Genomic DNA, 23661 nt, shown 5'->3' on the forward strand with positions numbered 1-23661 from the left:
CGGTATCCAATACTATTTTGAAACAATGGGAGGAGAAAGGAATACATAATTTATCTGACTGTTTTTTAGAAGGTCATTTTTGTTCTTTTGTAGAATTGCAAAAGAGATTTGATATAAGTGGTTATTCTATATTTGTGTATTATCAGTTAAGATCTTTTGTAAAACAGGTATGCGGTCGTCAAATGAATTTACTGTCTGAAACTGATTTTGAGAAATATGTGCTGTCATTTCCAAAAAATGGTTATATATCAGGTTTGTATCGTATTTTGTTGGAAAGTGAAAGTAAAATAGATTGGGATAAAGATAAAATGAAATGGGAAAAAGATTTAAGTTTAACAATAACTGAAGAAGATTGGTCTGAAATCTGTCGTAATAGTGTTCGAAAATTGATTAATGCTAGATTGGCGATGATTAATTATAGTTTTATACATCAATTATATTTAACACCCGAAAAATTTAAAAAATTTGGTTTTAGTAAGTCAGATCTTTGTTTTCGTTGTGATCAGGTTTCTGGTACTTTTTTACATGCTGTTTGGTTGTGTGATCGGTTACAACAATTTTGGAAAGGTATTCAATCTGTATTTAATAATCTATATAATCTTCATATTGTATTAGACCCTGATATATTTTTATTAGGGAATATGCAACCATTGATTGATTTAGAATTAGATAATTACCAGATCTCTTTTATTTACTTAGTGCTGGCAGTGGCCAAGAAATGTATAGCGATTACTTGGAAGAATAGAAATGTATTGTCTTTAGATAGGTGGTAGTCAGAGATGAAGTTTTGTTTGGTTATGGAAAGAATATCTTTTTCTATTCAAGATAAGATGTCTTTTTATAAGTTAAAGTGGACCCCATTTATTGATTATATACAATTTAAATAAGTTTGAATTAATCATTTTTTTCTTTAAAAAATTTTATTTTATTATATATTTTTTCTATATATATGTTTTCTTTATTTTTCTTTTTTTTAGTTTTTTTTTATTAGTTGGTTTTTTTTGTTTAAGTTCTTTTTGTTTTTGTTTTTTCATATATATTCTTATATAATAAAATTTTTTTGGATTAATAATTAATACTTAATTAATTTTTTTTGTTTTTTTATATATATCGATCTTTTTTTAAAGATTTTTTTTTAATTATACTAATAGTATTAATTCTTCACTCTTTATCGTGGGGGTGGGGGGGTTTAGGGGTTAAAAATAGTTTTTTTTTTAGTCTTAGTTTTTAGTTGTTAGGGGGAGATGCCGAGATTGGTATTGTATTAACTATGTTACTTTGTACTTGCATTACTTTATTTTGTATTTTTTCTGTACGTGAATTACTTACTTTCTTCATATGTTAAAATTAATAAATAAAATTTCGAGAGAAAAAAAAGCTGGTGCAACATAGGAATTCACTAGTACTGCACCATCCGCTCAACATTTGGAAGAAGATTCACATAGAAAGGAATAAAATAAATTATCAACTACCAAAATTAATATTGACGCAAAATCAACTAATCCCTTTCACAATAGATAACCTTTCCTTTAGAGAATGGGAGAGAAAAGGGATCAAAAGAATAGAAAATTGTTTTTCGGGAAATAAATTATCTTTTGAACAAATGAAGGACAAATATGATATAACTCACGGTACAATGTTTGCATACCACCAACTGAAAACCTACTTGAAGGACAAATTGGGAAAGATTTAGGAGTAACGGTACATCGTTCCCTGAAGGTAGAAACTCACGTGAATAGGGTGGTGAAGAAGGCTTTTAGTATGCTGGCCTTTATCAATCATTGCATGGAATATAGGAGTTGGGAGGTGATGTTGAGACTGTATAAGACGTTGGTGCGGCCTAATTTGGAGTTCTGTGTGCAGTTCTGGTCGCCTAATTATAGGAAGGATATAAACAGAGTGGAGAGAGTGCAGAGAAGGTTTACCAGAATGTTGCCTGGGTTTAAGCATCTAGAGTATAGGGAGAGATTGGACAGATTAGGTCTTTATTCTTTGGAGTGTAGAAGGTTGAGAGGGGATTTGATAGAAGTATTTAAGATTATGAAAGGGATAGACAGAGTGGATGTGGATAGACTATTTCCGTTAAGAGGAGGAAAGATTAAAACAAGAGGACATGAGTTAAGAATTAATGGGCAGAGGTTTAGAGGTAACATGAGGGGGAACTTCTTTACTCAGAGAGTGGTAGCCGTGTGGAATGAGCTTCCGGGCGAAATAGTGGTGGCGGAGTCAATTGTATTATTTAAGAAAAGGTTGGACAGGTATATGGATGAGAAGAAGATGGAGGGTTATGGGCACTGTGCAGGGAGGTGGGACTAGAAAGGGGTGTTTGGTTCGGTGCGGACTAGAAGGGCCTAATGGCCTGTTTCCGTGCTGTAATTGTTATGTATTAAATAAAATCACAAAAAGCAACATACCAAAAAATCCAGAAATCTTTCTTCTAAGTAATATAAGTAAAGAACTTGGACTTGATTTGGATGGAGCACAAAAAAGATTTATTATGATAGCCTTAGCTGTAGCAAAAAAATATATTATGTCAACCTGGAAATTAGAAGATAGCCTGAGAATACAGCAATGGTACATAGAAATTAATAAATGTATTCCACTGGAAAAAAATAACATATAATTTAAGAAATAACATCACAGTATTCAAACAAATTTGGGAACCGTACATGGAACACAACAGAGAAGTCCTACTGCGGACCTCCACCCCCTAAAATGACAGAAGGAGAAGAAGACGAAATGAACTGACCCAGTATGTAAAAGTAGATGACACAAATTTCTTGTTTATTGTGTGATAACATTGTTTAATGGGTTTAATGTATCATATATGTTGAACGTTGAGTGGGTAGAGAGGGGGGGGGTGAAGGAGGGAGGGAAGGGTGGGGGGAAAAGTGGAGAAAACAACACTGTGTATATTCAAGAGGGAAATGTTTGTGTGTATTTTGGTCAGTATGGTTCATAGTGTGAAAATTTTTTTTTAATTTAAAAAAGAGAAGGGATAAAGTCAACACACTGTCAACATTAACGGCACTGAAGTCAAGGGTTGAGAGATTCACATTCTCCAAATACCCAACCCTGGACAAGCATGTTGTACTGATGGTTAAATTTCCTAGAAGACATGGTAAGTTTGGCATGTCCTTTGTTCCTTAACAACTTCAACAAGTTCACCATCAAAAGCACAATTGTTGGATACATCACAGTGAACTGCTCGACTCAAGACTGGAAAAAGATACAGAAAGAAGTGAGTGCAGGTCTTAACATTACACAAACTTCCCTCTGTGAGATGGACTCTCATGCTGGCTAGGAAAGGCAGCCAACATAGTGAAAGGCCCATCAAACCCCAGATACACTTTCTTCTTATCTTTCCATCGGGGAGAAGGTTTGAGAGTGTGAAAATACGCACTGACAGATTTAAAGTCAGTTTCTTCCTGCAGCCTTCAGGCTCCTGAATTAACCCCACAGCAGTGTGATTATACTGCCCTTGCATGAGGCTAATCAATTTTTCTTTTAATTGTAATCCTACATTCTTTAAATTGAGCAAGAGGTTCTCCCCTAATGTTCCCTTTCAACTTTTCCCCTTTCAGCCTTAATCCATGTCCTCTGGTTTGTATCTTACCTAACTTCTTTGGAAAAATCCTACTTGAATTTACTCTACACCAATCATAATTTTAAATACCTCTATTAAATCTCCCTCATTCTTCTATGCTCCAGGGAATAAAGTCCTAACCTGTTTAACCTGTAACTCAGTTCCTCAAGTCCAAGCAACATCCTGGTATATCTTCTCTGCACTCTTTCAATCTTATTGACCAAAATTGGACACAATGTGCAAGATTCAAGATTCAATTTATTGCCAATGTAATAAAACAATGTCATATTACATGAAATTGCTTTTGCCTGCTGTACGGCAGACAGATTTGCCATCGGTAGAAATTGCCGGAAGTGCCTCCTTACAGTCAGAGAAAGAAAAGCAAAAGAGAGTCCCACCACACCTCCAGTGCTTCTGTTTGCTTGGAGCCACCAAGAATCCAGTCAAAATCAATGGCACCTCAAGCTCCAGATCCGAACCTCTGAAAAAGTCAGGAACCCTTCAGTTTCTTTGGTACCCCCTCGCATCCTGGTTCTGATACTTGGTACCCCTTCGGCCAGTTTCGAACCAGTCACCAGCTGCCTGCAGCCTCCGTGGGTTCCTCGCCTCGAGTCGCCAGCAGCTCACAGAGCCCCCTCATTAATCTGCCGCCGTAGTCACTGTCTTGTGGGTCATCTCCTCTGCTTCTCCTTCCCAGATGGAGGGATGGTTTCCCCTTTTTCTTGTGCCCTGCACCAGTCCTCAGCTCTCTTTGCGGCTGCTGTTGATCAGAGGTGCCGGAATTTTAAATAAAACAGCAATCGGCTCCTTTAACGGGCCATTCCAAGCCCGTGCGGAGCTGATGGCAGTTGATGGCCACTTGGTCACCACGGGACTGCACCAGCGGCAGTGCTGCCATTACACTGGTCTCACCAATGTCTTGCTCAACTTTATAACAACATCCCAACTCCTGTACTCAGTACTTTGATTTATGAAATCAATATGCCAAAAGCTCCCCTTACAACCCTATCAACTTGTCACACCTCAAGTTTCATATAATTTCAAGGAATTATATATCTCTGTACCCAGATACCTTCTGTACTACTGCACACCTCAGTGTCATACCATTTACCATGTATGTCCTACCTTGGTTCGTCCTTCCAAAATGCAACATCACTCACTTGTATGCACTTAAATCATTTCAGTACTATCTGCATCGCTTCTTGGCCTTTTGGCTAAGAACAAGTGTAGTAAACACCATCTGCAATTTGGCAACCCATTTTTCCAGCTGAACTAGATCCTTCTGCAAGCTTTGAAAGCCTTCCTTGCTGTCCACTACTCCTCCAATCATTGTGCCATGTGATAAATAAACAAAATTTATAACTTTAAAAACTGCATGAGAAAGGAGAACCTGCCAATATCCAGTGCCAATAAATTAAGTTGTTTCGTCTACAATTGTTACATGCAAGCAGACAATAAATCCATAAGCAAAAGGAGGACATTTTAAAATTCATTTGACTTGATAATTTTCTTGCTTGTAAAGTATTCTTGAACTGTGGGCCTGTTCTTCTCTGATTCCCTCCAGCCACTTCTTCAGTTTTGAAAAGGGGGTCTATGACTTATTTATACCCAGCTCCCAGCCCCAAAATGTGAAGCTCAGTTCTTTTCTCAGTTCAGAGCTAGGGAATAACTACAGACCTAATGGACCTTAAACTAGACACCCTTTATTCGCAAGCTTGCATCGCTCAGTTGATATACAGAGTCTCACTCATGAACATTAGATATCTATAACCAAGTAAGCCCCCCACCTCCCCCGAAGAAGGTTCAAGGCTGATCCTTATATATTTTATCATTATGCACATTTGCATATCTCTGCCAGACGCCCTTGATGAAGAGTTCACAGCTACCTCATGCTGCAGGAATTTCATATATCAATCTTGAGCACCTCAGCATTGATCAGCACTGATGCAAATCAGTTCCTCTGCAACATTAAACCATTAACAGGTAGTTTAAGACTATGAATACATTTAGACATGTCCCAATTCTTCTTGTCTTTTACACAATTTCTCAGAACCACAAGTGATATTGTACTTCTTGATCATTTTGTTCTGCCCAAGATGTGGGGTTCAATATCTTGTCATAACTCCTTAAAATGATCTTGATATTGGCAGTCTAAATATCCATGATGAGGTAAAGAGCTAAAGAACTTTTTTTTCCCCCAATGGCAGTAATGAAAAAAATCAAGCAAAATACATTTGCAAGAGAGATTGAAACATCAGCTGTGGAGCTATGTTTCTTGCAAGATTGTGTACATCTAAAAATAACTGTGCAAGAAAGGAAATGATTGCAATCTTTTCTAGGTAATACCATGCCACACTTGCATATCCTATCAAGGTCTATTTATTGTGCTGACATGCAAGTAATGACATACACATTCACCCTTTTGGAGCTTTGAGGAGGAATGGAATCCACATTGGCCCGAAACATCCAAAGGATTCACAAAGCAACCATGTTTTCAAACCTTATTCGGATGGAGTCCCATTACTTACTCCCTTTATTTGGCCCATTTTCCATCAGTACCAATACTGAACCCACTGGACATAGTGTCAAAAACCTAATAAGCAGGTCCATATACCTTTGCCCTCCAAATTTCTCCAAATCCCCACTCCCCAACATTCCCAAACATTCCAACTGCTCACTCTCCTTAGGCAATGATCTTAGCCCAGTTTCCAGACACCCTCAGATTCAGAATGAACCTCAACCTCCATCTGTGTTACTTGATTCACTTGACCTGATCTGGTTTGAGGCATGAGGAGATCAAGGATAGATCAATGTTTATGTAAGTTGATTTTCCTTAGCTTTTAAGAGTGTTGAAGTATCTAAGATGAGCAATTGGTGACAGAGAAAAGATTTGATAGAGTGAGTCTTTCCAGTGCGACACACAAGGGAAGTGCAGATTTAGATGAAAAGAACAGTTCCTGTGTTGGTAATATGAAAAAAAAGATGTGCAAAAATCATGAATAATACATAGAAATGACATAGTGAAAATACTGGGAGAGACTATTGAGTTCCATTACTTCAACTAGGAACAACCTATGCTTTTCATGGAAGTCCTGAACTAGTATAGGCTTCATTCAGCAGTAGCATTTTTTGTTGTGCCACTTGCACTGCACCAGCCGCCAACCCAATCTGCTATTTTTCAGTTCATTTCACTAACACATCAATATCTCTCTGCAGCCTAAGGAACAACTTTCCCAACCTTGGTGTCATTTTGTGAACTTAGCGAACATGCCTCTCACATGCATATCAAAGACATTCTTTTCTTCTTTGGCTTGGCTTCGCGGACGAAGATTTATGGAGGGGTAATGTCCACGTCAGCTGCAGGCTCGTTTGTGGCTGACAAGTCCGATGCAGGACAGGCAGACACGGTTGCAGCGGTTACAGGGGAAAATTGGTTGGTTGGGGTTGGGTGTTGGGTTTTTCCTCCTTTGCCTTTTGTCAGTGAGGTGGGCTCTGCGGTCTTCTTCAAAGGAGGTTTCTGCCCACCGAACTGTGAGGCGCCAAGATGCATGGTTTGAGGCGATATCAGCCCTCTGACGGTGGTCAATGTGGCAGGCACCAAGAGATTTCTTTAGGCAGTCCTTGTACCTTTTCTTTGGTGCACCTCTGTCACGGTGGCCAGTGGAGAGCTCGCCATATAACACGATCTTGGGAAGGCGATGGTCCTCCATTCTGGAGACGTGACCCACCCAACGCAGCTGGATCTTCAGCAGCGTGGACTCGATGCTGTTGACCTCTGCCATCTTGAGTACTTCGACGTTAGGGATGAAAGCGCTCCAATGAATGTTGAGGATGGATTGGAGACAACGCTGGTGGAAGCGTTCTAGGAGCCATAGGTGATGCCGGTAGAGGACCCATGATTCGGAGCCGAACAGGTGTGTGGGTATGACAATGGCTCTGTATACGCTTATCTTTGTGAGGTTTTTCAGTTGTTTGTTTTTCCAGACTCTTTTGTGTAGTCTTCCAAAGGCGTTATTTGCCTTGGCGAGTCCGTTGTCTATCTCGTTGTCGATCCTTGCATCTGATGAAATGGTGCAGCCGAGATAGGTAAACTGGTTGACCGTTTTGAGTTTTGTGTGCCCGATGGAGATGTGGGGTGGCTGGTAGTCATGGTGGGGAGCTGGCTGATAGAGGACCTCAGTTTTCTTCAGGCTGACTTCCAGGCCAAACATTTTGGCAGTTTCCGCAAAACAGGACGTCAAGCGCTGAAGAGCTGGCTCTGAATGGGCAACTAAAGCAGCATCGTCTGCAAAGAGTAGTTCACGGAAAAGTTTCTCTTGTGTCTTGGTGTGAGCTTGCAGGCACCTCAGATTGAAGAGACTGCCATCCGTGCGGTACCGGATGTAAACAGCGTCTTCATTGTTGAGGTCTTTCATGGCTTGGTTCAGCATCATGCTGAAGAAGATTGAAAAGAGGGTTGGTGCGAGAACACAGCCTTGCTTCACGCCATTGTTAATGGAGAAGGGTTCAGAGAGCTCATTGCTGTATCTGACCCGACCTTGTTGGTTTTCATGCAGTTGGATAACCATGTTGAGGAACATTCACATATATTACAAACAACAAGGGTCTTAGCCCTGATCCTGCTAGCACACCATTTGGTATCCAATCACAAAAACAACTCTCTTACAAGATCCTCACTTTCCTGTTGACAAGCAAATTTTGGATCCATTTTTCCAACTTGCCTAGTCCCGTAATATTTGAAACAGTCTCCCATACAGGATCTTGTCAAAGGCCAAACCCTTGTAACCTCTTCAAATGAATTCCATCAAATTGCTCAGACAGGATCTTGACCTTGACAAAGGCATGCTGGCTGTCTCTGATTAGATTCTGCCTTAATCCTCTCCTTCCAATATTTTCAGTTGCTTTTCTAACTGTTATGGTAAATGCACAGGTCAATGGGCATTTCCCATCTACCTTTCTTGAAAAGGGAATTGTGTTCACTGTCCTCCAATCATCTGGTATTTCACTTGAGTCCAGCAATGATCTAAAAATCATACAGCCAGAGGCCCAATATTTTCTTTCCTTGCCTCCCATAGCAGCTTGGGATAAATCCCATGTGGACCTGGGTATTTGGAACCATAGAACATTACAGCACAGAACAGGCCCTTTCAGACCTTCTAGTCTGTGCTGAATCTTTTTTTTGGCCTAGTCCCACTGACTTGCACCCAGAACATAGCCCTTCATACCACTCCCATCCATGAACCTGTCCAAATTCTTCTTAAATGTTAAAATTGAGCCTGCATTCACCACTTCAGCTGGAAGTTCGTTCAACACTCCGACCACACTCTATATGAAGAATTTTCCACTCACGATCCTGTTACGAGCCCAGAGGACCCCAAAACCCAGCAGCAATAGATATTCACCAAGACAAATGGTTACTTAAACAAAAGTTGCTTTTAATTATCTTTAAACATGAAAACAGAATCACACTTTAACTTATCTCTATTTACTTAACTAACCTAACTTAACCCCCTTCTAATTCTAAGCATGTGCATATAATGTGTGTGTAAGTTCAGAAAAGTTCTTTGATTCACAGTCCAATCTCACTTCTTATTCCTGGCAATTCTTAATACTGTGCATAGAATTTAACATTTATAAAGTCCACCAGGCTTTGGTGTTTGAAAGGTAAATGGTTATCACACAGGAAGGTTCTTGACAGTTTTCAGAGAGAGATTTGTTGTTCCAGGATCCCCACAACTGATTTATACTTCCATCAGCCACTTCAGTGGCTTGCCAAAGAAACTTGCCCCCTCAGGGTTCTCCAGATGATAACCTCTTTCTTCCAGGTCACCACAGAGTGCCTTTTTGTTTCTCCTATTTCAAGTGAAACATTAGACAGCTAGTCCTCTCTTCCTGCATGAACCACAAGGGCTTTGCCCAGGCTAAACTAAGTACTCACAACCCATCTTCCAAATGGGGTTTTCCATAAGCTAGCCAGCTTGACTGTAACACTGTAGAACTGATCTCTGAATCTCTCTCTCTCTCTCAAACACACACACACACACACACACACACACACAGAAAGCCTGTTTGACTCTCTCTGCTTTCAAAACCACATGACCCTCTTGGAACAGTAAGTTCCACTGCAGACAGAATGAGGCTCCAACAAATTCTTTCATCTGTTGCCTTTTTGTAAACAATCCATTAGTGAAGTCTCATGGGCACTCTCCAAAGCTTTTGCAAAGACTGTTGGCCCCAACATGTCTAGCATGAGCAGAACTCCAATATTTTAAATATGATCTGTTTTAAAGTTTTTGTATGTGACATACACTAAAACCTGCCCCAATTTGTCTCCCAAAAACATATCTATTAACTGTCACAATCCCCCTAAACCGTTTCCCCTTCACTCTTGTCCTCTGGTTTGTATCTCACCTAGCTTCAGTAGAAAAAGCCTATCTATAATTACTCTGTCTATTCTCTCATAAATTTAAATACCTCTATCAAATCTCCTCTTATTCTTCTACACTCCAGGGAATAAAGTCCTAACCGGTTAAACGATTCCCTATAACCCAGTTCCTGAAGTCTGGGCACTCTTTCTATCTTATGGATAATTTTTTCTGTAGTTAGGGGAACAAAACTGCACAAAATATTCCAAATTTGGCCTCATCGATGTCTTATACAACTTTACCTTGTCATCCCAACTCCTATACTCAATACTTTGATTTATGAAGGCCACTATATGTTCTCTTTACAACCTTATCCTCTTGTGACACCGTTTTCAGGGAGTCATGTATCTGTATTCCCAGATCCTTCTGTTCTACTGCACTCCTCAGTGCCCTACCATTTACCGAGTACGTCCCTTCTTGGTTTATCCTTCCAAAATGCAACATCTCACACTTGTCTGCATTAAATTCCAGCTGCCATTTTTCAGCCCATTTTACAGCTGATTTGGATCTCTCTGCAAGCTTTGAAAACTTTCTTTGCTGTCCATAATGCCTCCAATCTTAGTGTCATCTGCAAACTTAAGGGTCCAATTTACCACATTATCAACCAGATCATTGATATAAATGACAAACAACAATGGTCCCAGCATTAATCTCTGAGGGACTCTACTAGTCACAGATCTCCAGTGCAAGAAGCTATCATCCACCACTATTCTGTAGCTTCTCCCATCCAGCCATTGTTGAATTCAGTTCACTACTTCACCATAAATACCTGGTATCTGAACCGTCCTGATTAACCTCCCACGTGGGACCTTTTCAAAGGCCTTACTAAAGTCCATGTAGACAACATCCACAGCCTTTCCTTCATCAACTTTCCTGGTAACCTCCTTGAAAAACTCTATAAGTTTGTTAAACATGACCTACCACACACAAATCCATGTTGACTATCCATAATCTGATTCTATCCTCATAATTGTATATCCGATCAATTTGATTGAGGTATTTAAAATTATAAGGGGAATTTTATCTACCTTTAAGTCAATTGAGGCATCGAGTACTTTGTGAAGGAGAATATACCATTTCAATGAGGGATAGATTACCCTCTGTATGCCCATGTAAATAGGTGTCAACTATGCACTGAAGTTAGTGTGACCTTGGTTCATTAATGAAGAAATTATGATCCCGCAGTTTTCCATTCATTCTGCTCCACTCAAATTAGGAGTTTTTTTGGAGAAAACGTGCAAAACACAGGAATAGATTTGAGAAAGGGCAGGCAATGATGACATCAGCCTGCGACCCAGGAGCCACCACTCGGGCTCCCATGGTGATTGGTGCTGGGGTTAGGGCTCCCTCCTGCCAGCCAGAAATGTACTCTTCCTGTTCCACCTCCACCCACCAAGCCGAGCTGAAAGGAGGCAGACAAGGGCATGGCAGATCCTAGAGGGGTGAGCCTCATACAATTTTGTTTGACCCATTTCTGTCCTGGGATTGGGTCATTGCTGGATCATAACATGGTAGCAAAACACAGGGCAATTATGCATTTTTAGAGATAGCCAGATTTGAAGGTGCACCATAATCTCACTAAGATAACTGATCTGAATCTAATTGATCTGAAACTCACTAAGCTAACTGATCTGAATCTAACTGATCTGAAACTCACTAAGCTAACTGATCTGAATCTAACTGATCTGAAACTCACTAAGCTAACTGATCTGAATCTAACTGATCTGAATCTAACTGATCTGAATCTCACTAAGCTAACTGATCTGAATCCAACTGATCTGAATCTCACTGATCTGAATCTCACTGATCTAAATCTCACTGATCTGAATCTCACTGATCTGAATCTCACTGATCTGAATCTCACTGATCTGAAACTAACTGATCTGAATCTAACTGATCTGGATCTCATTAAGCTAACTGATCTGAATCTCACTAAGCTAACTGATCTGAATCTCAATGATCTGAATCTAACTGATCTAAATCTCACTGATCTGAATCTAACTGATCTGAATCTCACTAAACTAACTGATCTGAATCTCACTGATCTGAAGGCTTTTGTCCCACCAATTATACACTATTTACTATTGTTCTCTGCACTTCTTGATTTGAGGTGTGCATCCAATGTCCTCCTTGATGGTGGATCTCTTCAGCCATGGATGAGGCCAATTGAGAATGACTCTCAATAGGCCTTTTTATAATGAAGAAATAAGTGAGTGTAAAGGTGGATATTCTCCACCTTTATATTACTAAACCTACCTCCATAAAACCTCCGAGGATGAATCCAGAATGCAAATTCCAATCTGTCCTGAGAGTACAGTCGCTCCACCTCATCCATAAAGGGACTGCAGCTGCAAGTAAAGGGTCAGGCAATGACGCCGTCAGCCTGCGACCCAGGAGCCACCACCAGGGCTCCCACGGTGATTGGTGCTGGGGTTAGGGCTCCCTCCTGCCAGCCAGAAATGTACTCTTCCTGTTCCACCTCCACCCACCAAGCCGGGCTGAAAGGAGGCAGACAAGGGCATGGCAGATCCTAGAGGGGTGAGCCTCTTCTGTTTTAATGCAAGATCAATTGCCATCTTTGTTACTCATAATTCCCCACACAAATGGAATGACTCTGTATTTCCCTGAGTGGTTCGAGCTGCATCAGGGATTATGGGTAACGAAGACAGCCATTGCTCGGCACATATGTTTGACCTCCTGATGACAGGCAGTGCTACTGCACCACTCACCCCACCTCTCTCAGCCCCAGAGGATGGTTCCTGACACCACTCTCCCTAAACATCTTCAACCTGCTACCATCAGGTAGGAGCATCAAAATCAAGAGAGCCAGGCTGGGAAATAGTTTATTTCCACATTCTGTGGGATTTGTGGAGTTCACTTAAATTGGTGCGGACCAGAAGGGCCGATATGGCCTGTTTCCGTACTGTAATTGTTATATGGTTATATGGTTAAAGGCAACACTGGAGCAGCCTTATAGGCTTTCTCCATAAAACGTAGATCCGCCTTTTTCATCTTGTTGATCCGGCTTCAATGCGGCGGCGCTCCATAAAACGGGCAAATGATTCTAGCCATGGTCAAACCTCCCCCCTCAAAACCCTCCTGTAATTACTGCAATCAGTCTTGTCTCCATTAATAATCAGCACTCGTTCATCCCTAAGAATTGCAATTCCCAGAAGAAAAAATGGAGATCATAACTCATGCTAGAAGTACCTCACAACTTCTCTAGAAGTACCTAGAAGTACCTCACAACTTCTCTAGAAGTACCTAGAAGTACCTCACAACTTCTCTAGAAGTACCTAGAAGTACCTCACAACTTCTCTTGAGCATCTCAACAGGAATTTTGTCCATGGGAGGCCTTACAGTTCTTCAGAAAATGGGTAGTACTTTCAGCATTGTGCTGAACTAAGCTATCACCAAGGCTGTGGTGGATAATATGCGGTGGAATAGAGACAAGGGCGCTCATGACCAAGAACAAATCTTGGAACGAAATTTCATCTTCCAGCTAACAATGACTGTGTCACTATCCTATATGGAGACTGTGTCTCCATATTTTTGGCTATTAACAGAATGGCGCTTGCCCCGTCCATTTAGAACAAAGCCGGAGAGTTATAGTTGTTGACTCGATGCTGGTTGTTTTTACCCTCCATCTGTTCTTTAGGTCATGGTTTTAAGGTCACATTTTGGCCTTTTTTCTCTCTCTTGATTTCTAACAAGAGCTTCTGGTTCAATAAATTACAATTGTTTCATTCTTGGATACCTTGATCCTTCTTCCAATTCAATGATGACAGGTAATGAAGGTAAAAGTGTTTTCACTGATGGTGAAGCATGTCAATTCAGACCAGACATTATGGACCAAAAAAAGTTTTTAAAAATCTGCAGATACTAGAATTCTTAAATAAAAGGAGAAAATATTGGAACCATGCATCAAATCAGAAAGCATCAGGAGAGAGAGAAACCAAGTTAACATGTCAGGGCATTTTTCATTCAATCCATTAATCAAACATGTTGCTGAGAAGGGGAAGTGAACAAAGGAAATGTCTGTAATAAGTTGGCATTCAAGAGAGACGGGTTAACACAAATAGTGGTGATGCTGGCTGAGAGAGGGTAAAGGCTTATTAATCAAGACCCAATGTTTTGGAGAAATTTAAAATGAAAGAGATGAATGGGACCACAGGAGGAGAGAGAAAATAGATAAATTTAATTTATACATACAGCATGGTAACAGGCCCTTTCAGCCGACAAGCCCAGTTACACCCAATTGACCTACACCCTGGTAGGTTTTTGAATGGTGGGAACCCACACAGATATGGGAAGACCATACAAACTGCCTACTGACAGCACCAGATTGAAACCATATTCACTGTTACAGCATTGCACTAACCACTACACTAGCTGTGCCACCCGTGTATTAATTTTACCCTCTTGAAATAAAGAGAACATCTAACTCATTGATGCAAAGTGATATGGACATCCAGCATAAATACCTTTATCTAACGCTATGAAGTTTTTGCCATGATGCTTTCTACCTGTATCTCTGATAAAACAAGAGAATGGCTGTGAAACAACTATTTTGTCAGGAGAAGGGATTTACTGGAGATAGTTTTGCCAACTGCCTTGTCAATCTTACTTTTCAAGTTCTTTCCAACCGACACCTGAAATTATGTTTTGCCTCTCAGTGTAACACATTGTGCAGGGATTGCTCAAGGTTAAATTCAAACAATCCTTCAGACATCTTTTGCTTCCAAGATCAGGACACTGTGTGCTGATTTTAAAATAGAATGACCCAACGGGTAACTTGGCATCTGATTAACCCACAGGGTTAACCCACAGGGCCAGATGTCCATTTTTGATGGTAAACCAATGCCATAAAGATGCCATTCCTTTTCCAGTTCGCCCTTCCAAAAGAAGATTTTTCTTGGGTCTGTTAACCATCATGACTCTTCAGAAAATAAGTGTCAGTTTAGAAGCATCCAAGTTATTGACCTGTCTTGGTGGAGCGACATCCAACTCTGAAAGGGCCAAAGGGTCCCAATGTTCCAGTTTCTCAGCTTTATTTTGAGGAGTGGAGGTGGCCTGCATGTGATTCCTTTTAACATGGGGACACTGCTACACATCTAATGCCACACAGTGTTGACAAAGGAAGGTCTTGGTTGAGTGGCAAAGAGGTCCAAGGAGAGGCTCAGGCAGTGCTGTGCAAACTTAACACATACATCCCCCCCACATGCGCAGACTTATGTTTTTCTACATTCTGTCCACACCCAGAAGCATTGCACCCCCACACCCTCTTACACAGATGAACACAAATAGAATCCTCTTGCCCTCTCCTTTCTCAGCCTCTCTCCCACAAACCCCTGCAGTATCCCTTTCCTGTTGTCTTCCATTTGCCTAATCCCTTCCTCACCCACCTTCTCTCAACTATTCTGCCCCTTCATTTCCCCCTTTCCTCTCCATACCCCAGCTCACCCTCTACCCTCCCACCCCACGCTGCAACTGACAGCTTCTTACCCTCTTGTGGAGTAAGTCCGTCCTCTAACCACTCATGCTCCTCCATGTTGTAGATCCAGCAGGATCACCACACAATGTCTTTAACCCATCTGTCACCTGCTGAACCCCCCCCCCCCCCAACTTCTAGAAATTCTCAGGTAAACCAGCCACCAGCTCAATGTTGCCTAAATTCCTCTGCAATTAAATAACATAGAATTAGATGTCTTTGTTTGAAAGGGACTGATTTAATTTATTTTTATTGTAAATTTTGACATACAGCACGATAACAGACCATTTCAGCCAACAAGTCCGTGCCACCCAATAAATTTACAACCCGCTCCCCCAGTACATTTCGAATGGTGGGAGAAATTCAGAGCCCCTCGGGAAAACCCACACAGACATGGGGAGAATGTATAAACTCCTTTCAGACAGTGTGGAACTCGAACCCTGGTCCCGATCTCTGGTGCTGTAAAGGCATTGTGCTGCCAAAACAGAGATAGTCAACATGACTTTGTGGTGTCTAACCAACCTTATGGAGCTTCTCGAGGAGTATTCCAGGAACATTATTGAAGGATTATCTGCCTCTGACAAAGACCCACATAGAAGGTTGGTCAAGAAGGTTCAGTCACTCAGTATTCAGGATGAGGTAGTAAATTGGATTAGACATTAGCTTTGTGAGAGAGGTCAAGAGGTGATATTAAGGTTTGCCTCTCTAAATGGAGGCCTGTGACTAGTGATATGCCTCAAAGATCCCCATTTAATTGTCATCTATATCAATAATTTGGATGATAAATTGGATTTGCAAATTTGCAGAAAAGATTAATGGTAGAGTGGGCAGTGAGGAAGTGGCCTGCAAGAACCAGTATCTCAGGTTTATGTGAGGTCATCTATATACTCTGACAATAAATTTGAACTTGAACTTTTAAAGCTTTCAACAGCATTTGGACCAGCTGGGAAAATGGCTTGCAAAATGGCAGATGGAATTTAAAGTAAAGAATTGTAAGGTGTTGCATTTTCGGAAGACAAGCCAGGACAGGGCTTGTATGGTAAGCAGTAGGGAACTTCAAAGTATGACAGAACAGAGGGATCTGGGAATACAGATACCAATTCCTTGAAAGTGAAATCATGGGTGGATAGGGTCATTACGAGAGCCTTTAGCACTTTGGCCTTCATAAATCAAAGATCTGAGTACAGGAGTGCAGAGAAAATTGACAAGGATGTTGCCAGGACTTTAAAGAGCTGAGTTAAATGGAAAAGTTAAATAGGTTAGAACTTTATTCCCTGGATTTTCAGAGAATGATGGGAGACCTGATTGAGATAAACAATAGACAATAGACAATAGGAGCTGGAGTAGGCCCTTCGGCCCGTCGAGCCAGCACCGCCATTTTACAGATCATGGCTGATCACTACCATCAGTACCCCTTTCCAGCCTTATCCCCATAACCCTTAACTCCTTTTCCCACTAGAGTCTTATCTAACTCTCATAACAACGTTATGAGAGGTATAGATAGGGTAAATGCAAATGGGATGGCATGGGTTAAGGGCGAAAGGTGAAATATTTAAGTGAAACATTCAGGGGGTGGGTGGGGAGAGTCCATGACACCCCATCACCCACACATTTATACCAATATTGCCAGCCGTTTTTTTAAATTTTTCCCACCCACATGTTCATAAATCCTCCTAAGATTCTGCCACTCATCTACTCACTAGGGGGGATTTTGAGTGACCATTTAACCTACAAGCCCTTGAGTCTTTGGGATGTGGGAGGAAACTTGAGCAACCGAAGGAAACCTATTCTGTCAGGGGAAGGACAGGCAAGCACTGGGCAGACAGCTCCAAAGGTCGGAATTGAACCTGCGGCACTATGAAGCAGTAACTCTACTGGCTATGCGACCATGCTGCTGCTCCATATCATAGTGGGAAACTTCATTATCAAGAATGGGTTTTATAATTTGTGGGAGACACTATATTTCTATCAGCTCACAGAGGAAATTCGGATGCAGAAACAATTTATTGCACAATAAACATGGGAGAACATTGTCAGTCCAGTTATGATTTCTCAAAACCCCTTAGCTCACTGACAGAAAGAAATCCAAAGATGATCCAGTGAATATGCAAAAGCAGTCATTTGAACCTCCACTGAGATCTAATGGGATGTTTGCAACATCATGCCAACAGAAAATTTGAAGGGTGTCATTTGTGAGGATGAAAGACCAGCAAGTCTCAAACAAAATGTGATTCCTTTTTACCAAAGGCTCAGATCAGTGGGAATGATAATTAGAATATTCAGAAAGGCATTCCAAATTCAAATAACAAGTTGTAAATAATTACCAGGAATAATAAAATACTTTTTTTTGCAATGATCACAATATTTTCTACACAAAATGTATCAGTGACATGTATAGCTCTGATGAATAATAACTGCTATGTGGAAGCAGTAACCTCCCATTGTTCTAATGGTAGTGATTCACAGGGTTTCAAATGTTTAAATCTTGGGCCTCAGCAGGGTAGTATGGAAGCATGTGGGCTGTCCTGACAACAGTCTGGCACATAGCATTGACAAGTCTCCAGTTGTCATCTCAGCTGGAAAAGTGAGAAAGCATTGAGACTATGGAAATGGAAAAAGAAAAATGAAGCACATAGAGTTGCCAAAGCCAAGATTCACTTCACTTCTCTGGAAAATTTTGAGCTTAACAATTTGCCATTGTGCAAAACTTGAAAGGACAGAAAATAATATGGAAATATATTGGAAGCAGCCGATTGATAAAGGATCACTGAGTTCACAATGTTAAATTGATAGCATGCAATGTTGCCAGCTTGACAATGCTCAACTTAACTGAACTCAAACAAGAATGTCTGATGACACTGTGATTGTAGTTTACGTAAAATTTCTCCAGCAATTATGTGCACAACTTAAATGAAAGTTCTTTCTCTTGCTGGTCTGAAGTCTCTATATGGCAAGTTCCAGCTCTCAACTGGCCTATTCATGGCAGTGTCATTGAGTCATTCATCATTCAGGTGCCTTGCCATTTGGCGTGGGCGATCATATCTCTCCATCCATCACGATCTCTAGTTGTTTCCTCCCGTTCTCCTTCCGTGAAGGCTCCATCTTTGAACTGAGACCATAGTCAATGTTGAGTTTATAATTATACATGGGAAAAAATACTGAAGTGGTTTCTTCAGTTGCAGTGTTCGTACTGGATGGGTAACCCTGGCCATTTGATCAGCAAATTCATCTGCCCAGCAATTTTAGGTTTGCAACTATAAATTCCAATTTGTAGAATCTGCTTGTAAAAACCATCCACCATCTGCAATCCACGGCTTCAGATGACTCTGACTGGGAAGCTAAACAGATACTACACCTTGCCCAAGGTTGACCAGTAGGCTATCGGACTGAAGGGATGCCTTACATCTCCTTTTGCTGAGCAATTGTGCAGCACCGACACCGACATTAGGGTGTTGAAATAGGCCATTCAGTCTATCAATTCCATTCCAGTTGTTTGCAAGTCACTGCATTTCATTCGGTCCCCCCGTTGCTTCCTCATAACCCTGTAAATTGTTTCATTTCTAATCCTCTCCAATTCCCTTTGGAAAGCCCAAAATGTCTCTGCGTCCACTGCCTTCTGTTCCAGCTATAATTTCAATGATAATTAGCATGAGAAAATGTGATGCCTCTAATTGTTGAAGGAAAGAGAAAACCAAATATCCACGCCTAAAGACGGATTAGGTCAATGAACTCTGCTTCCCAGTACCACAGCAATTTTATCCCAGGAGTGCAACCAGACTAGAATTGAAGTTGGTGTAGTTAGTTGATCCCAAAGGTGAACAGTCAATTTGACTTAGGTCAATGGAAATCCCATGGACTTTTCATCTTATCTGTCTGTGTATTGTTAGTCTACATTGTGATTTCCCCCTTCCCCTGTGCATCATTCTCTTCATTCCTGGGCATTTCAAGGTACCAATATGTAGGCACTGACTTTGATACAAAAAGCAAGAATGAGCCTGAGTTAACAACAGCAGCAGTTAGCTTCAGATCATGTGAACATGAGCACGGGAGAAGCAAGCCAACAAGGACCCTAACCCTATCTGCTTTCAGGTGACCCCTGTTATGTAACTCCAAGTATATGTCAGATGAGAACAAACTGAGACAAAGATTACGTCACTGCAAAATCAGATTTTTACACTCACTGTCCTAAGTCCACACATGAAGAAAGAAAGAACACTCTGATAAGTATTCATTCAGTTTCTTATGGATCTCTGCAAAGCACGAGTCAAGTTGAAGATGAATTAAAGTAAAAAGCGAGAAGAAAAAGTTTTATAAACGTGAGCTGGTGATTCTGGTGGTTCAAAGCAGTATGGGTTCTCATTGTCTGCGTGTTGGCATGGACCGAGTAGAATTACTACATGAGTTAGGTGAAGTTCAATTGAAACCCTGTCGAAATTCAATGTAGTCTAGAGGAAGTAAAGACAGCGGGTTAGTCTTAGTCTTGAATTCCCTACAATAGTCATTAAAGGAGCTCATAGAAGCAGTTGGAAACCAATGAAAACCGGCTTTAATCAACTATTGAATTAGCTCCAAAATTACCATTGCCTTGGTTAATAACATTAATGGGCTTCATAATATTATCCGCAGATTTGTGCGGCATTTTTATCATGGAAGTTCAGTCAAACCCCATTCTACTGCCGAACCAAATGAGAGTTGCCTTGACCAAGTTAAAATAAATCCACCCTTACAATTGTATAGAATGACGCACAGGAAGTTTGCTTAAAGCCACAGAGTGCAGTTGATGGCAATCCAACCCTTCCAGTGCCAGCAGACTCCAATGCATTAAATTGTCTTAAATATACTTAAGCGCTCTCACTTCCTTCGGTGCACAATTGCACTGCGTCCCCCCACACAGAATTTTGCATTGAATAGTTACAGGTTGGGCTGGTTCAACAGCTGGATTCTGTTATGCTGAATCTGCAATGATTTACCTGAAACCAGATCCGAAGCCAATGTTGGGATTTCTAACTTCTTTCTTCCTCAGTCACCGCCGACAAGGCGATTACACGCCTGTCTCGAACCGGCTAGTCCTCTTGTCGAGTGATCCGTTAGTTGGGCCAGCAGTTTCTTCAAACGCTCGGCGTTGCTAACCGGATTAGCAAAACCGACTGAAGCAGACACAATTGATTGAAATGTTATCGATTAAGTCAGTGATGCACCGCTTTGTCACCCGTTCTCCATCCTTTTCGGAAGAAATCTGTGTGTGTGTGTGTGTTGGGGAGAAGGGATGTTTCAATTCGCGCGATTCCCTCACATCAAAGACTGCAATAACCGCCCAATTACATTTGATTCATTCCCCCTTCCCCCATTTAACAAAGCAGCAGAAGATTCTCTGTTGAATGGGGAATTCTCTCTCTCTCTCTCCTCGGTGCCCACAGCACTGGGCACATTGGGGTAGTTGCGGGGAAGCCATTTACCCCGCCACTCTGTACCCACGCCGCTTCTAACCTTTTGTCACTGTTGAGCATTATGAGTAAAATAACTGGCAATAAACACTATATTATCCAGTCATGACGAACGAAGCAAATCTAGTCTTTTGTAACCGGATCGCAGCATTTCAACCGATGCAGGGATCTGGTATATAAAAAAAGGTACAAATTACACTTGAAATGTTTCACTGTTTAAGCCATTGCATGTGTTTTAATTTAGAGGCAGAGAGGACTGACTGGGTGCAGCAATAGTTCACGCAGATTAACCATGAGGGGGCACCAAACGCCGCCTTAACCCGTCCACAGCAATCCCGGGACCTGGTCTGAAGCGCTCGTGTCCAACCAGTCGACTTCATACCCAGTGAATGGCATCGGAGGAACTCTTGCTGAAGGAATCTTGCGAGACCTCCAGTGACGAAGTTGCACAAAGAAACTGCCTTTCTTTTTTTTTAATGAGCCTGGAGTTTCTGATTAAAAGTCCTGTCCATTGGTGTCGACGAGACGCTGTTTTGTGCTTTTTAAAAAATCTTGATTTGCATTCTAATGGGAATTTTACCCGCTTTCACTGATAATTCACCCCCAGTGTTGCCTGGGTGTCAGAAAGACATTGTGGCAGAGAATGAGAGCCAGTTGAAGGAAATAGACACGGTTCCCTTTTTTGACTCCATTCCTCAGCTATGACACACACGCTGGATTTTAGCAGGCGCACTGACACCGTCCAGGAACAAGTGAGAATTAGTGGAAATGTTAAGAGCATTGACGCTTCCCCCCCCCCCCCCCCTCATTCTGTCATAATTTCCATAGACAACCCCTGACATTCATGGATGGTAAGCTTTCAATTGATTCTAACTCTTGCAACTGAATCGTGTTTCCTTTCAGTTCTGGGTCTTGTTAATTATGCGTGGGCTCTGGGTCTGGGAGTTTCTCGAGATAATGCTAAATAACGTGTTATTGTAGAATTTGATACTGTGCCCAGTATCCTGTTGTAATCGCACATTTAATGAGCCTTGGTAAAGCTACATTGGATTCAAATTTAAGGGGAGGAGTGGGGGATCAAATAAATCCGCCCAACAGTCTTTTGTTCACTGAACCGTCCTCCCCTCCAACAAAATTGATTTATTTGAAACGGATTTCACTTGCACATAATTTATTCTGTTCTAATTTCCGTTGCCACCAGGAACCGCGTGTGCGCCAACTGAAACGAGCCATTGACCAGCATGAATTAATTGCGAGGTGTTTTCTTCTCGTGCGCCCCTCCGGAGGCGTGTTCAGACCAAGCTCGACAATGCAGTTGTGCAGACAAGAGCATTTTGTCCGATCTTCAAAAGAGGGTCCATTTCACCCTCGGGAAACTTCCGCAGAAGAGAGCACTGTCGATTTGCCTTTTGCTCCCCCTCCCCTTCTTCCCCAAGCGAAGCCGAACAGAGCCAATGCTTTCTAGGTACTTGTCCTCGCCTCTGCAATAAAGGGGACCGCGCGCAAGAAAAGGATACTCTCTGGAACGATTGCCATTCTTCCTGCTCTCTTTTAAACTGCCCCGAGTAATTCGACCAGTCGCGGGAATCCTGGCCGCCACGATCGCCCGCCCCACAAACTTGTTCCCCTCTAACGAGCCAAACCATGCCCTCACTCACACACTCACCTCGTACGCAGCGCACGTACCTATTCACACCGCAAACATCAAATCCCCTTTCTCTCACACCCTATAAATCTACTCATGCACAGTCAAGAGACAGCACTTTCAAATCGGCTCAGCACCCCCGCCTCCCCCTGCACGCACACGCCCTCACACTCGCGGACCCCGCCGCATTCACATGCAACCCACACGCTCTCCTGACCCACTCGCTCTTGCCCTGTCTCTTTCCCTCGCCAGTCCCTTTCCTGAGAGCCTGACTCCCGTGCTTCTGTGCTCTCCCCCTCTTATCTCGAACACTTCCACCCTTTCAGCTTGATCTGTCAGGCTTGCGGTCTTTGTCAAACGTGGCCCCGATTAATATCCGAGAATGAGACACAGAGCCCAAATCACTTTCAATATCGTTGCTCTAACGTCAAATCGCCCTTACCTCTCAGTGGTCGGGGACACGAGACAGTCTTTTAAAAAACCGTGACTTATAGTTCCACAGCCAATATTGCGGTAGTTCCCGGAGAAATCAGTCGCTGAGTCGATCAGAGCCCGGGTTCGGTTCCCCCTTGGCTCTTTCAAGACTCCGCCCGTTCCAGAGTGCTGAACCGTGGGCAAGTGTCTGCTCTCGACCGGAGGGGAGAAAAGAAGCAAAAATCCAAATTGCTGGAAGTTCAAATGTGGGATTTGACACCTATCATTATTCCGTCAGCGTTACAGAGGAGGAGCCCTCCCGACTTCGGGGCTGGGTTGCCGGAAAAAAAAGACATTTGAATCTCTGATGAATTACAAAGAGCCAATTGATGAAAAGACTCCCACGACTACCTTTAACCCTTAAAAGGATATTGTCTACTTGATAAAGTCTGCTGCTTCTCAACCCCGTCTTCTCTGTGATACCCCTGATTAAATGTATCTGACCTATCGTTTCCACAAAGATGCGCTTAAATGATTTTTGGAAAGAAGCCCCGGTTCCAGCCATTGGCGGGACGTGACACGGCTGACTGTCCGCAAATAGCCGGGAGTGCAGGTAGCACAGGAAGCAGTTCTTATTTCTTGGTGTATGGCTTCAC

The 23661-nt window shown here is 41.8% G+C and overlaps 1 protein-coding gene across 1 annotated transcript in view; it reads right to left on the minus strand.

Annotated features, from left to right (window-relative positions):
* Positions 1–23415, minus strand: part of LOC138762704 (versican core protein-like) — a 235676-nt gene extending 212261 nt beyond the window's left edge. The window contains exon 1 of the mRNA XM_069936293.1: positions 23034–23415. The gene's annotated coding sequence lies outside the window, so the exon portion shown is untranslated. The remainder of the gene's footprint in view (positions 1–23033) is intronic.
* Positions 23416–23661: the final 246 nt, after the last annotated feature.

The sequence above is a fragment of the Narcine bancroftii genome, chromosome 1 (assembly GCF_036971445.1).
Source record: "Narcine bancroftii isolate sNarBan1 chromosome 1, sNarBan1.hap1, whole genome shotgun sequence".
NCBI classification, from domain to species: Eukaryota; Metazoa; Chordata; class Chondrichthyes; order Torpediniformes; family Narcinidae; genus Narcine; species Narcine bancroftii.